This window comes from Podarcis filfolensis, assembly GCF_964270895.1.
Source record: "Podarcis filfolensis genome assembly, chromosome: 18".
Lineage (NCBI taxonomy): Eukaryota > Metazoa > Chordata > Lepidosauria > Squamata > Lacertidae > Podarcis > Podarcis filfolensis.
This window is the reverse complement of record NC_139622.1, coordinates 1,140,910-1,153,477: the sequence shown is the minus strand read 5'-3', so window position 1 is coordinate 1,153,477 and position 12,568 is coordinate 1,140,910.

Sequence of the window (12,568 nt, the reverse complement as noted above, 5' to 3'; positions counted from 1 at the left end):
GCTGATGGACCCACATGCTGCCTGTGGCTGAGGCTGATGCGGCACCTGCGCCCCCTCCTGGACAGAGGTATTAGTCATTCCTTCGTTAACCCTTTATTGTTTGGAGGCCGTCAGAGAGATGCTTCTACGATAAATAATTCTACAAAAGGATAGTAAACGAACACGTAATTTAGGAGAACGGTATTTCTGTTTTGGGAGCCGTGCAGGTCCTTGTTTGAAACGTACGATTTTAAAAGTCCCACCCAATTGCAGAAAATGGTTCTCCTGAGTCTTTCATCATGCAAATCTTGTGGGTTAACCTTTCCCCATTTGCAAGTCTCCTAAGTTCTTTTTACCTGGTGAGATTTATTTTATTGAGATTTTCCCATAATACAATAAAGTTGTGATTACCAAAGATACCAAGGTTCCTTAATCTTATACCACAATTCCAGAGGCAGATCGTTTGCGTTCATCCATTTCTGTGCAATTTATTGCCTTCTAAGCCACTCTCTCAAGACAATTTACACATAAGACAATTAAAAACTGCTAAGAACGCAAAAACAATCCATCTGTCATGTATGCATTAGCTGAGATTCCTGCATTTCAGGGCGTTGGACTAGATGACCCTTGGGGGTCCCTTCCAACTCTGCAATTCTATTATTCTATTTAAAACTAGGCATTAAAGTGGACAATCATGGCCAAGAAGACCCATTTACATAGAGAGCATAACCAGAGTTGTGGACCGTTTATTTCTTTGATTATGAATTTTCTCTGCTTCGTATTCAAAAGACTCCCAATAGAAATCAGAGACAATCAATAGACAAAGTTTCAAAGTGTTACATGAAGCAGAGAATAAGATAGTCCAGTATCCTGTGAAAGAATATCGAAAGCACCTGCTGCTTTGCTGGGATCATAGAATCAAAGAAGTGTAGAGATTCCCCTGCAGAAATCTTTTGCCCCATGAGGGACTCGAACCATACGGGCTGAGCTATCAATCGTGAATCTCCCAGAGATCTGTGGGTAATGGGTGGATGACTGAGCTATCCCAGGCATGTTTGGGAGCAGTCCGTGCCCCACACAGGATGTCAGCCAACGAGGGGCAGAGCCTTCTCTGTGCCACTAGACATGGCAATACGGACCCCCAACTACGCAAAGAGGTGAGTGGCTGAAAAACAGTGAATGAGAGAAGCACATAGAAAGAGCTGCATCTGCAGTGAAAACATCAGAATGGGACCAGAGCAGAGCAGTGAACATCAATGTTGCTGCAGGAATGCTTAGAAACCTTTTTAAGCAGAGGTTGGATAGGCATCTGTCATGGATGCTTTAGCTCAGATTCCTGCATTGCAGGGGGTTGGACTAGAGGACCCTCGGGTGCCGCTTCCAACTGCATGGTTCTATGATTCTATGAATACAGGGGTGCCTTGGGTTACAGACACTTCTTCAAGTTACAGACACTTCAGGTTACAGACCCAGAAATAGTACCTCGGGTTAAGAACTTTGCTTCAGGATGAGAACAGAAATTGCACGACGGCGGCAGCAGGAGGCCCCATTAGCTAAAGAGGTACCTCTGGTTAAGAAGAGTTTCAGATTAAGAATGGACCTTCAGAATTAAGTTCTTAACCCGAGGTCCCACCCTAACCACCGAGGCCAGGTGGTTAGTGTGCGAGTGGCGTGGAACCCCTGCTTGGCATGCAGAAGGTGCTGCCAGCAGGCTCTACGGAGCCATAGTCTGACTTGCATCAGGCCCCTTCCTTGGGTGTCTCCTTGAGGCCTCATCTTGATTTGTTTGTGAGGATGTTGCACTGAGTAATTGTTATCCCACACTTCCCAGGAGATCTTTTCTTCATTTCCCTTTCCCTGTGACAGTTTGGATGCATCCCCCTGCCCGGAAGTGGGTCTTGCACAAGAGTGCCAACCCCCCTGTTAAGTGTGTGATTGGAAAAGCCCTCCTCCTCAAATCCAATGACCATGACGGGAGGCCAGTATAGCCTGTGTGCCTTTAGGGGGCGCCCCAGCACCAGAGATGGGAGACAGTGTCTGTTGTTGCTGCCACACTTGCAGGCTGTGTACGCATCATACATTCCCTCTCCACCCCCCAACCAAAAATGCTGGGAACTGTAGTTTGCCCCTTCACAGAGCTACAGCTCCCAGCACCCTCAGCAAACCTCAGTTCCCAGGATTCACTGAGGAGGAGCTGAATGTGCTTTAAAGGCGTCCCCGTGTGTCTGGGGCAACCTAGTCAGATGGCAGGACACAAAATATATTTTATTATCATTATGTGATAGGAATTTTTTTGGTCTTAGATATATGGTAATGTTCATAAGTGTACCAACCAAGCACATATATAGATCAGCACAGGAAGGCCAACCTGGAACCATTTTGATTCCTAAACTGAGCAAATGTTTGCAAGGTCAAACTGGAAAAGCCTCCCCGTTGTCTTTTCCTTCACAAATCCTGTCTTAAGGGCACATTTAAGATATGAATAGGGTGTGAGCCTGTGACCTGGCCCAGGAACTAAGTATTTATCATTACAAAAGACTGGCCAGGCTCCCCAGGAAATCCAATCAACTAACCTGCCAGACAGGAGATAAACAAAAACAGGAGAAAAACAATATTAAAATTTCTGTTTTAGACCACCTTTTCTGTGATGTAGGTGTGATGTATCTGAGGGGTGGTCTTAGGTTACACCCCTTCTGTGATGTATGTATGATGTTTCTGGGGGTGGTCTTGATCTACAGGGTGGCAATTTCAAAAGTCTTTATAAGGCCTTGCGCACCATCTTTCTGGGTTCCTCCTCTCTCCTGCAGGTGAGGGGAGCACCCTGTTGCAACAGATCAATAAAGGCCAAGCCTACAGGCTGCTGTTTTGCTCCAAGTAATCCTGGTTGGAGTCTTTGTTTTTGTCCAAGGGAGCCCTCGGATTTTTCCGTTAACAGTTACCACCATCACCAAGTGCAGTCACCTAGAGCGTGGTGCTGACAATGCCAAGGTTGCAGTTCCGATCTCCCTACTGCCTAAATCCCTGCATTGCAGGGGCTGGACTGGATGATCCTCAGGGTCCCTTCCAACTCTATAGTTCTATGCTTCTATTTTCACCATCCCCAGACAATCAGATTCCATCTGATTTGCCTGTAGAAAGTTATGGGGAGGTGAAAGGGAGATCTCAATTTATTGCACCTTCTTTCTGATTTGTCCATGGGGAAGTTACACAGGACTGAGTTGAGCCAGTTTCTCTTGCTGTTTCCAGGGCATTTCCCCAAAATTCTGCAAAAAGCTCAACCTGGGGGGTGGGGGAGGCAGGGAAATGTGGTTTGGTTGCAGCAGGAAGGAAAAACTTCTTTTTAATTGCACATCCTGAATGAGCAGGTATGTTGTTGCAATCCCACCTGCAAAATACTGACAGTCTGGAAAAAGTGGTCCCAAATTGTTATTGTGCATTTGGCAGGCTGAGGGGGGTTTGGGGGGGGATGTTGGTCTTTTCAACAACATCCTGGCCCATCCAGGTCTGGAAAGTGAGCCTTATGAGAAACAATTGAGGGAACAGGGGATGCTTAGCTTGGAAACGAGAAATGGGAGCCACCTTCAAATATCTGAAGGGCTGTCCTGTGGAAGATGCAGCAAGCTGGTTTTCTGCTGCTCTGGAAGAAAAGATGTGAGCCAACAGATTTAAATGCTGCTAGCAGCCATTTGCCAGAGGAACGGACTCCCTCGGAAGGTGGTGGACTCTTCTTCCTTGGGTGGCCGTCTGTCAGCGATTCTTGAGCTGGGAGTCCCACCGGAGGTTTTTCAGTGGAGGTCGGATGGCCATCTGCCAGGGATTCCTTAGCTGGTCTTCCTGCATTGCAGGGGGCTGGGGGTCCCATCCAGCACAACAAGGTGTGATTCCATCTCTAGCACTGAGCATCCTATAGGAGTAGAAAGGCATAGGAAACTACCCCACCGGGCCCAGCGCTGTCCCTGATGAGCAGTTGTGGGTTTTCTAAAGGGGAAATTCCCCCTCCCTGACCCATTCTTCGGCTGTGATTCCTGCCTTGCAGGGGGTGAGACTAGATGGCCCTCAGGGTACCTTCCAATGCTATGACCCTATTATTACTTGCCCAAAACTAAATGTATTGTTTGTGTTTCCCTTCAGGGGCCTGGCAGGGCCCTCAAGACTGCCTGCTTGATCGCTTCCAACCATCTCTGCAAAATGTCCTCCTTTCGGAGAGCCCATCACGGCTGCAGCTGTTTCCGTACAGTTTCAGCGCCGAGAGAGCAGTTCTGCAAGTGGTGTGTGTGGTGTGTGTTCCTTCCTACACTACACAAACACACATACCCTTTGGTCCCCTGCTGAGCCTCTCTGAGTCCCACATTGCAGTGGGTTGAGCTAGATGACCCTCAGGGGACCCTTCCGACCCTGCCATTCTGCAGTTCTTTAGCTGCGATTCCCACATTGCGGGGGGTTAGGCTAGATGACCCTGGGGGTTCCCTTCCAACTCACTGCCTGGATGCCTGCTTCCCACCAATCTATCCCTCCTGCTGCATCTGCAAAACATCTGGAAGGATTTTAGGAGGGGAGCAATTGTCCCCCTGTGAATTGATGCAGGCATTTGAGGGCTTGGAGGAGCCTGATTGAACAGGGTGCAGCTCAAAGGCTTCCCAGGAGAGGCAAAAGGTGTGGGTCTGCCCCCACCCCTTTCTCCTGAGTGTTTCCCCTCCAGGAACTGATGTCACCACAGCTGGGACTGAGCCCTGCAGCTCTGGATGGCGGCCAAAGCAGCCCCCTCCTCCCCACAGCTGTTTGGGAAGGGAGGCCTCTTCCCCACCCAGCACAGCCCCCAAGGAGGGTCATAGGAAGTGTGAGCACTGGGGGCAGTTCAAGGTACGAGGCAGCTGTGAGGTGTACCGCCACCCCAACGGAGAGCCTGGGCGTCTGCACATGTCCAACATGTACAGAGACCACGTCTCTCATCTCGGACGCACATACTGCCCCCCCCCCACTGGCCAAACCAAAGAAGGCAAAAACCCACACCCTGTGGCCTGCAGTCATCATAAATTACTGCCAAGGAAGCATTTTGCACTCGAAAGCGTGACTTGTCCGCAGAGCTGGATTCTCCTTCCGTCAGCATGAAAAAAAGAGGGAGAGAAAGAGAAGGTCCTTAGGAATAGAACTGGCAGTCACAAGATGCCGTTATACTAATAGTCCATTGGAAGATGGTGTGCCGTTCTGGTCACCTCCTGTCAAAAAGGAGATGTGAAGATGGGGGAAGGTTAAAAAATGGGTCACCCAAAATGATCAAGGGGATGGAGAGATGCCCCAGGAGGAAAAGTTGCAGCATCCCCTTAGCTTAGAGAAAAGGCAGGGGAGAAGCAACGTGTTGAGATTCCCCCCTGCGGGGGGTTGGACTAGATGACCCTGGGGGTGCCTTCCTCCTCTGCAATTCTATGCATGGCCCAGAGAAAGTGGAGGGAGGGGAGTTCTTCTCTTACAGCATGAGAACTTAAAGAATATAGCACGAGAAAAATTAAAAGCAACTCAAAGCGGTTCATGGACTCTCCTTCCTTGCAGGTTTTTAAGCAGAGGTTGGGTGCCCTCTGTCCTGGAGGCTTTAGCGAAGATTCCTGCATTGCATCCTGCATTGTAGGGAGTTGGACTAGATGACCCTCGGGGTCCCTCCTAACTCCACCATTCTATGACAAACTAGCATGTTAAAAGCAACATAAATTAAACGTGTTTGCAAAAAGAGGCCGGCCACACAGCCATGGAAAGAAAAATCCCTTTCTATGAATTCTGTGTTCTCGGGTGCCTTCCATCTGCCATGGGCTGCCTCCTCGTTAGGTTTGGTATGAAGAGCAGTTCCCCAGATGTTTCCTTGCTCTAACAAGCCCCCCCCCAGCACAACATCACGGTGGGGTTGCCCCCAAGACAGTTCCTGCCTCACAGACTGGCTGGGACACCTGAACTGGCAGAGGCAGGTGAAGGCGAGGATCTGCCATCAGCCCCCCCCCCCAGCTCCCTTTCATCCCTCTTATTGCAAGGCAGGGGCTGTTATCTCACCTGGCAGCTGTTCTGTCAAGTTACTGCCCTCCCTCCTGGGACTGGCATCCGACCAGGATGCTCCCAGCTCCCCCCTCTGCCTGCCAGCCCTTGCTTTTCAGGCACACCCCCAGGGAGAAAAGGGGAGAGGAAGAGGAGGAGGCCACATCTCCCCGTGAGTCAGGCTGTGCTCATGCTACGATACGATACGATAATCTTTATTGTCATTGTCCCATACAGAACAATGAAATTGGAAAAAAAAATCTACATAAGACATTCAAAACCAACAAGCCTGCTACCCCAGCTATCCCAACCTGGTTAGCCCCCTAAAAACTCTTGATACCCCAAATTTCAAAATACAATACACTCCCATAAAACCAAAATCGCATTTGGATAGAAACTGTTTCTCAGACGGCTAGTCCTAGTCTTTATAACCCTGTACCTTCTTCCAGAAGCTGAAAGAGATCATTTCCGGGCTGTATTGGAAGAGGGCTCTCCTATATCTTGTCTCCTCTCCAATTTGTCCAGGTCCCTTCCAACGCTACGATACCATGATTCTCTCAGGACTGGGAAAGGAAGGAAGAGCCCTGAGCCTGGAAAGCCCTTTAGGGAGCGTCTGCCAGCCTGTGTGGGCAACACTGAGCTACATAGCTCATGTCCTGGCTCAGGACATGATGTTCCTCAAAGCAAGCAAAGGAAACCTGCAATGGGGAAACCTTGCTTTGGGATCATTGGGGGCTCCTCCACATGGCCCTTCGGGGCCAATTCATCCCTGCTCAGGCAGGCAGAGCCCCCCCCCCCCGTGTGGACAATATTGTTCTCATCACACACAGAGAGAGTGCTAAAATAATAATAATCTGGGGTTGCTTTTTGCACTGGGTGTGTGTGTGTCTTGTTTTTGTTTTCTCAACTTATAGGATTTTCCATGGAAACAGAGATTCTGCCTTAAATGGTGAGAATTATATGGGATGGCATTTTGATGAGGGACATGTGTAGGCACTGAACGAACTATGCAAACATGTGCAGTGCCTGAGTAACCCAGGAAAGCGTCACGTGGAAGCACACAGAGGCTAAGACAAAAGGATTTATATGCTATTTAGGTGCTGAAATGACTGCTAGGAAATTAACAACTATAAAACCAGTTGTCAGAGCTGCCCGAGGTCCCAGCTCACAAAGGACCAACGCCGCTTCGTGGTTAAGTACGAAATTTTTTATTGAAGTTCAGTTTCACTTCCAGAGCCGCAGCGTGCAGCTCTACGTCTCAAACTCTAGACCGCTGAAGCTCCGTCTGAGTCTCCTCCCCCCAGACACCAGTTTAAGACTCTAGCCTTGCTCCACCTCTTCCTCTGCTCTTTCCGCCTCTGGTTCCGCCTGTCCGCCGGGGTCTCGCCCTTTCTAGACTCTTCTGACGCTGAATCCCCTGAGCCTTCCCCCTCCCTCCGGCGGGCTTTAGGAGCTGGTTCCCAATCCGGGTCTCCTGCTGTCCCTCGCGCCTGTACATTTGAACTTGGCGTGCGCGCCCAGCCAGCAGCTTTCCTCCTGACCGTTTCACTGCTGCTGTCACTGCTTCCCCCTTCGGGGAGGCTAGCTGCAACTGACCTCCCCTCCGTTCCCCCACTCTCCGATGGAGGCGTGGTCAGCCCTGACTCATCTTCTCTCCCCGCTGGAGGAGACGCTGGTCCTGACACATGTGACTCTTCCCCCCCACTACGCTCTGGTGGGGAAACTGGTCCTGATCCCCCGCTGCTGCTTTGGGGTTCCCCGCTGGCTCCTTGTTTCTGGTGCGTCCCCCCTGGGACCCCCCTTGCCCTGACCATCGACGCCCCCTTCTGGGAATCTTCTGATTCGCTGGAGAAGCTCATGGAATCTCTCGGGTCACTGTCATACTCCCCTACGCTGCCCTCTGATTCTTCCCCTTCGCTCTCCATTTCCTCTCTCCCCTGTGCTCCTGCTCCCGAGCCCCTGACACCAGTATTTTCTTTCACCTTTATCTCCTTCTCCTCCTCTTCCTTCTCTCTCATTTGGTGTCATCTGCAGACACCAAACTGGGAAGGGGAGCTAATGCTGCTGAAGACAAAATCAGGATTCAAAATGACCATAACAGATTGGAGAACTGGGCCGAAGCTAACAAAACGTGTTTCAATAGGGACAAATGTCAGGTTCTGCACTTAGGCAGGAAGAACCAGATGCACAAACATAGGATGGGGGACACCTGGCTTACTAGTAGTACATGTGAAAAGGATCAAGGGGTCTTGGTGGACCACAATCTCAACATGAGTAAATAGTGTGATGCAGGAGCAAAAAAAGCTAATGCTATTCAACAGAAGTCTAGTGTCCAGATCAAGGGAAGTCATAGTCCCACTCTATTCTGCCTTGGTCAGACCACACCTGGAATACTGCGTCCAATTCTGGGCACCACAATTTAAGATGGATGTTAACAAGCTGCAACATGTGCAGAGAAGGGCAACTAGGGTCTGAAAACCAAGCCTTATGAGGAACGGTTGAAGGAGCTGGATATGTTTAGCTTGGAAAAGAGGAGACTGAGAGGAGATATGATAGCCATCTTCCAATATCTTAAGGGCTGTCGCAGGGAAGGGGCAGCAAGCTTGTTCCCTCCTGCTCCAGAGGGCAGGACCCAATCCAATGGCTTCAAGCTATGAGGAAGGAGGTTCCAACTCAATACCAAGAAGAACTCTTTGACAGGGGGTTGGACTTGATGGCCCTTGTGGTCTCTTCCAACTCTATGATTCTATGATTCTATGATAGTAAGAACTTTTTTTAAAAAAAGAACACCCAGTTAAAACAATAAAACCAGAAGAAGTTCAGCTCAGGTGACTGCTGGCTTCTACACAGGTGTGTTTGTGTATCTTCAGGAGCTGACAGCATGCCAATTCTGAGGGGGGTCCCTCTTTTTGTATTATTATTATTATCATTATCATTGTTATTGTTAAAATTTGTATACTGCCAGATACCCATAGAACTCAGGGTGGTTCACATCATAAAATCACAATACATAAAAAACACAAAAGGCATAATAAAAATAAGAACCTCATAAACCCATTTGCCAAACTGTCTGAGGAAAGCCAGTAACCCAACTCTGCAATTTGATTATTCTTTAGCTGTGACTCCTGCATTGCACAGGAGGGGGGGCAGGTTGGGCTAGATGACCTTTGGGATCCCTTCCAACTCGACAATCCTATGATTCTAGGAACAGGGCAGAGCCTGCCTGTGCCCAGGTGGCACAAAGCACCGCCAAAGGACGGGTGCGGTTGCAATTCCACCTCTGTCTGCCTGGTCCTTGATTTTTTATTTTTACTTTTTAAAAACCCCCGTATATGTCCTGCAAGGGCTTTTAAGGCTGCATTTCTTGCCTGCTCGGCGACAGACAGCCGAGAGGTGGCCGTGGCGCCTACGTGCCCTTAAATGTTCTTTGTTCCGTGCTCCCCAGAGCGCCCCACCCCAAAAGAGAGAGAGGCAGAGAGTGTCCATCTGCAAACGGCGGGGTGCCTGCTGTCCATCTCTTCCCCCCTCTACTGCTGCATGTGCCAAAGGACAGCGTCCAAGACTTCTCTGGAAAACAGAAGTGCGCTCTCTCTCTCTCTTTCTCTGTCCTGAGCCTGGGGCAAAAATAAAATAAAAAATTGGAAGCTGTCTCAGCGGGAGCCTTTTCCAAAACAAAGTCAATGGGCTGCAGAGTGACGCACTTTTCGGTTCTCGTGGGAACCAAATTTGGAGACGCTGCCGCCCTCCCGCACTTGGGTGCCTTTCCAAAAGGATTAGACGGACTCACGAAAGGGGAGAAGGCTCTCGAGGGCTTCTAGCGCCCAGGGCGGAGATGCTTCTGGAGAGCAGCCGCGGGGGGGGGGGCTGCCCTTGCGCCCGGCTCTTGCTTGGGGGGTTCCCCCTTTGCCCCTGATCCAATGGCAGGGCTCGCCACGCGGAGGTCCGCTGTGGCCGCAGAACCTCCATGCCCGGGGCAGTCTACCTGTGTGAGTACCAGATGATGGGGAACAACGATCCGGCACGCCCTTGTGGTCCTCTGGACCTTCAAGGCTGGGCGGAGTGAAGACTAATGGCGTCCGCTGCCCTCCAGGATCAGCCCCTTCTTCCCAAATGCCTCTTCCACTTCTGGGTCTTTCTGGTCCGCAGTCGGGGGTGCTGCCTTCACCTTAAGAGCAGCAAGAAATCCAAGTGGTCGGTGCGCCCTCCGCAGCTTACCGAGGTGGCTTGACCTGTTGGATTTCTGTCTCGAGCTGCTCTGACTGCCAAGGGGAGGAAGGTGTCCAGATTTCCCACTGGTCTCCCTTCTCTCCACAAACACCCTCCGATGGACGGATGTCTCGCCCTTCCGGAGAGGAAAGGAAAGGCAAAGACGGAAATTCAACAACAGCACAACAGAGACCAACTCGAACTCTCCCGCAGCGGGCCTTTGGCCAAGAAGCTTCGGGAAACGTTGAAACGGAGTTCCCCTTCCTGGGAAAAACCTCCAGTGCGCATGACTTCCCCCCAAAGAACCCCGGGAGCTGTAGTTCCCCCCTTGCAGAACTAAAGTTCCCAGTGTCCTTAGCAAACTACGGGTCCCAGGATTCTTTGGGAGCGGGGGGGGGGGGAGAGACGTCATATGCTTTAAATGTATGGAGTGGATCTGCGCCCAAACCTCGGAGGTGAGCGGGGTTTGCGTGCACCTGAGATGTGTATTTTTAGGACCCGCCTTCTTTCTGTGATTGTCAGTTGCCGGTGTGGCCTCCTAGTTAGTGGACTGGACTGGACTAGGACCTGAGAGAGAGCAGGGCTCGAATTCCCACTTAGCCCTGAAGCTCCTTGGGTGACCTTGGAGTCAGTCCTCATCTCTTAGCCTAGCCTACCTTACAGGGTTGTTGTGAGGATGAAATGTGGGGGGAGGAGAGCCTTGGAAGACAATAAAGGTAGCACCTAACTATAATTAATAATAAACTTTAATAAACATTTTTACAAACATGGTGCTCTGATGGTTGCAACCCGTCCTGGGACTTTAGGGAGAAGGGCTGGCAATTAATTAATAAATAGGGGGGAGGCGGGGCACATTGATGCAAGGGGCACATTGGTACACCAACAATATTTCAATTTCGAGAAATGTTATTTGTGTCGTTACATCACTAAAACGTGTCTATACATGTGTGAGTACAACAGTTGCGACCGCACCGCCCACCAGTTAACTGTTGGCATTTGACGAGAGTAGGTGTGTTTTTAGCGCAGCCAACTAAAAAGTTACGTGAAATGTAAAAGTGCTCCAACGTTCTTTTACGTCGTTTAGTTAAGATTTAAAAATACCAAAGGTAAGTTATTCAGTAATCAGGATTACACATGATTTTTAAATAAGTTCAGTGGTTTTATTAATAATTTTTAGTTTTTTGAAAATGTCTGTTGGGGTACTTTGATACACTAAGACACAGGGCACATTGATATGTATAAAAGTGCCCTGCTAGTGTAAATTTTGATGTTCCCAATCCTGAAAATATAAATGCTGGAGATTTCCTACTCATTAAATCTGAAAAGAAAAAAAAACCTATTGTTTCTAAATATAATATGACCAATAATTAAGTGTCATATCTCAGGAAAAAATCAGGATCTTGTATTCGAAAGAAAATAAAAAAAAATTCCTTCCAGTAGCACCTTAGAGACCAGCTAAGTTTGTTATTGATATGAGCTTTCGTGTGCATGCACACTTTGTGGTGCGGCATGGGTGGCACTGTGGGTTAAACCACAGAGCCTAGGACTTGCCGATCAGAAAGTCGGCCGTTCAAATCCCCACGACGGGGTAAGCTCCCATTGCTCGGTCCCAGCTCCTGCCAACCTAGCAGTTCGAAAGAACGTCCAAGTGCAAGTAGATAAATAGATACCGCTCCGGCGGGAAGGTAAACGGTGTTTCCGTGTGCTGCTCTGGTTCGCCAGAAGCGGCTTAGTCCTGCTGGCCACATGACCCGGAAGCTGTACGCCGGCTCCCTCGGCCAATGAAGCGAGATGAGCGCTGCAACCCCAGAGTCGTCCGTGACTGGACCTAATGGCCAGGGGTCCCTTTACCTTTTTAAGGTGCTACTGGAAGGAATTTTTTTATTTTGTTTTGACTATGGCAGACCAACATGGCTACCTACCTGTAACAGGATTTTGTATGTTTGTTGTTATGTACTGAGTGTAGAAGATAAGGCATGCGTTGATTTCAAGGATGTTGTTTTGCAGTTGCCAAAACCAAATTTCTCAAAGGGCACATCTCAAACACCATCTCTTCATAGTTTTTCTATTGACTTCAATGGATATAATGTGCAATAGACGCTAAACGTTAAGTAATTATCTTATTTTTTATAAGCATTTTGTTTAAATTACTATTTTTTGACTACCTAATGTGAGTTCTTATACTTTTTAAAGTTTTTCCAAAATTGTTTTTTTTTAATGCATAGGTGTTTGAGGAAAGATTAATATAAGTTTTGATGTTTTGTTAAGAAAACCTGCCATAAAGTTTATGATATGTGTGAAACACTGTTAGTTTTGATACGTAATTTAGATTTTAAGGACTGGCCCCGAGGTCACACCAAGTGAG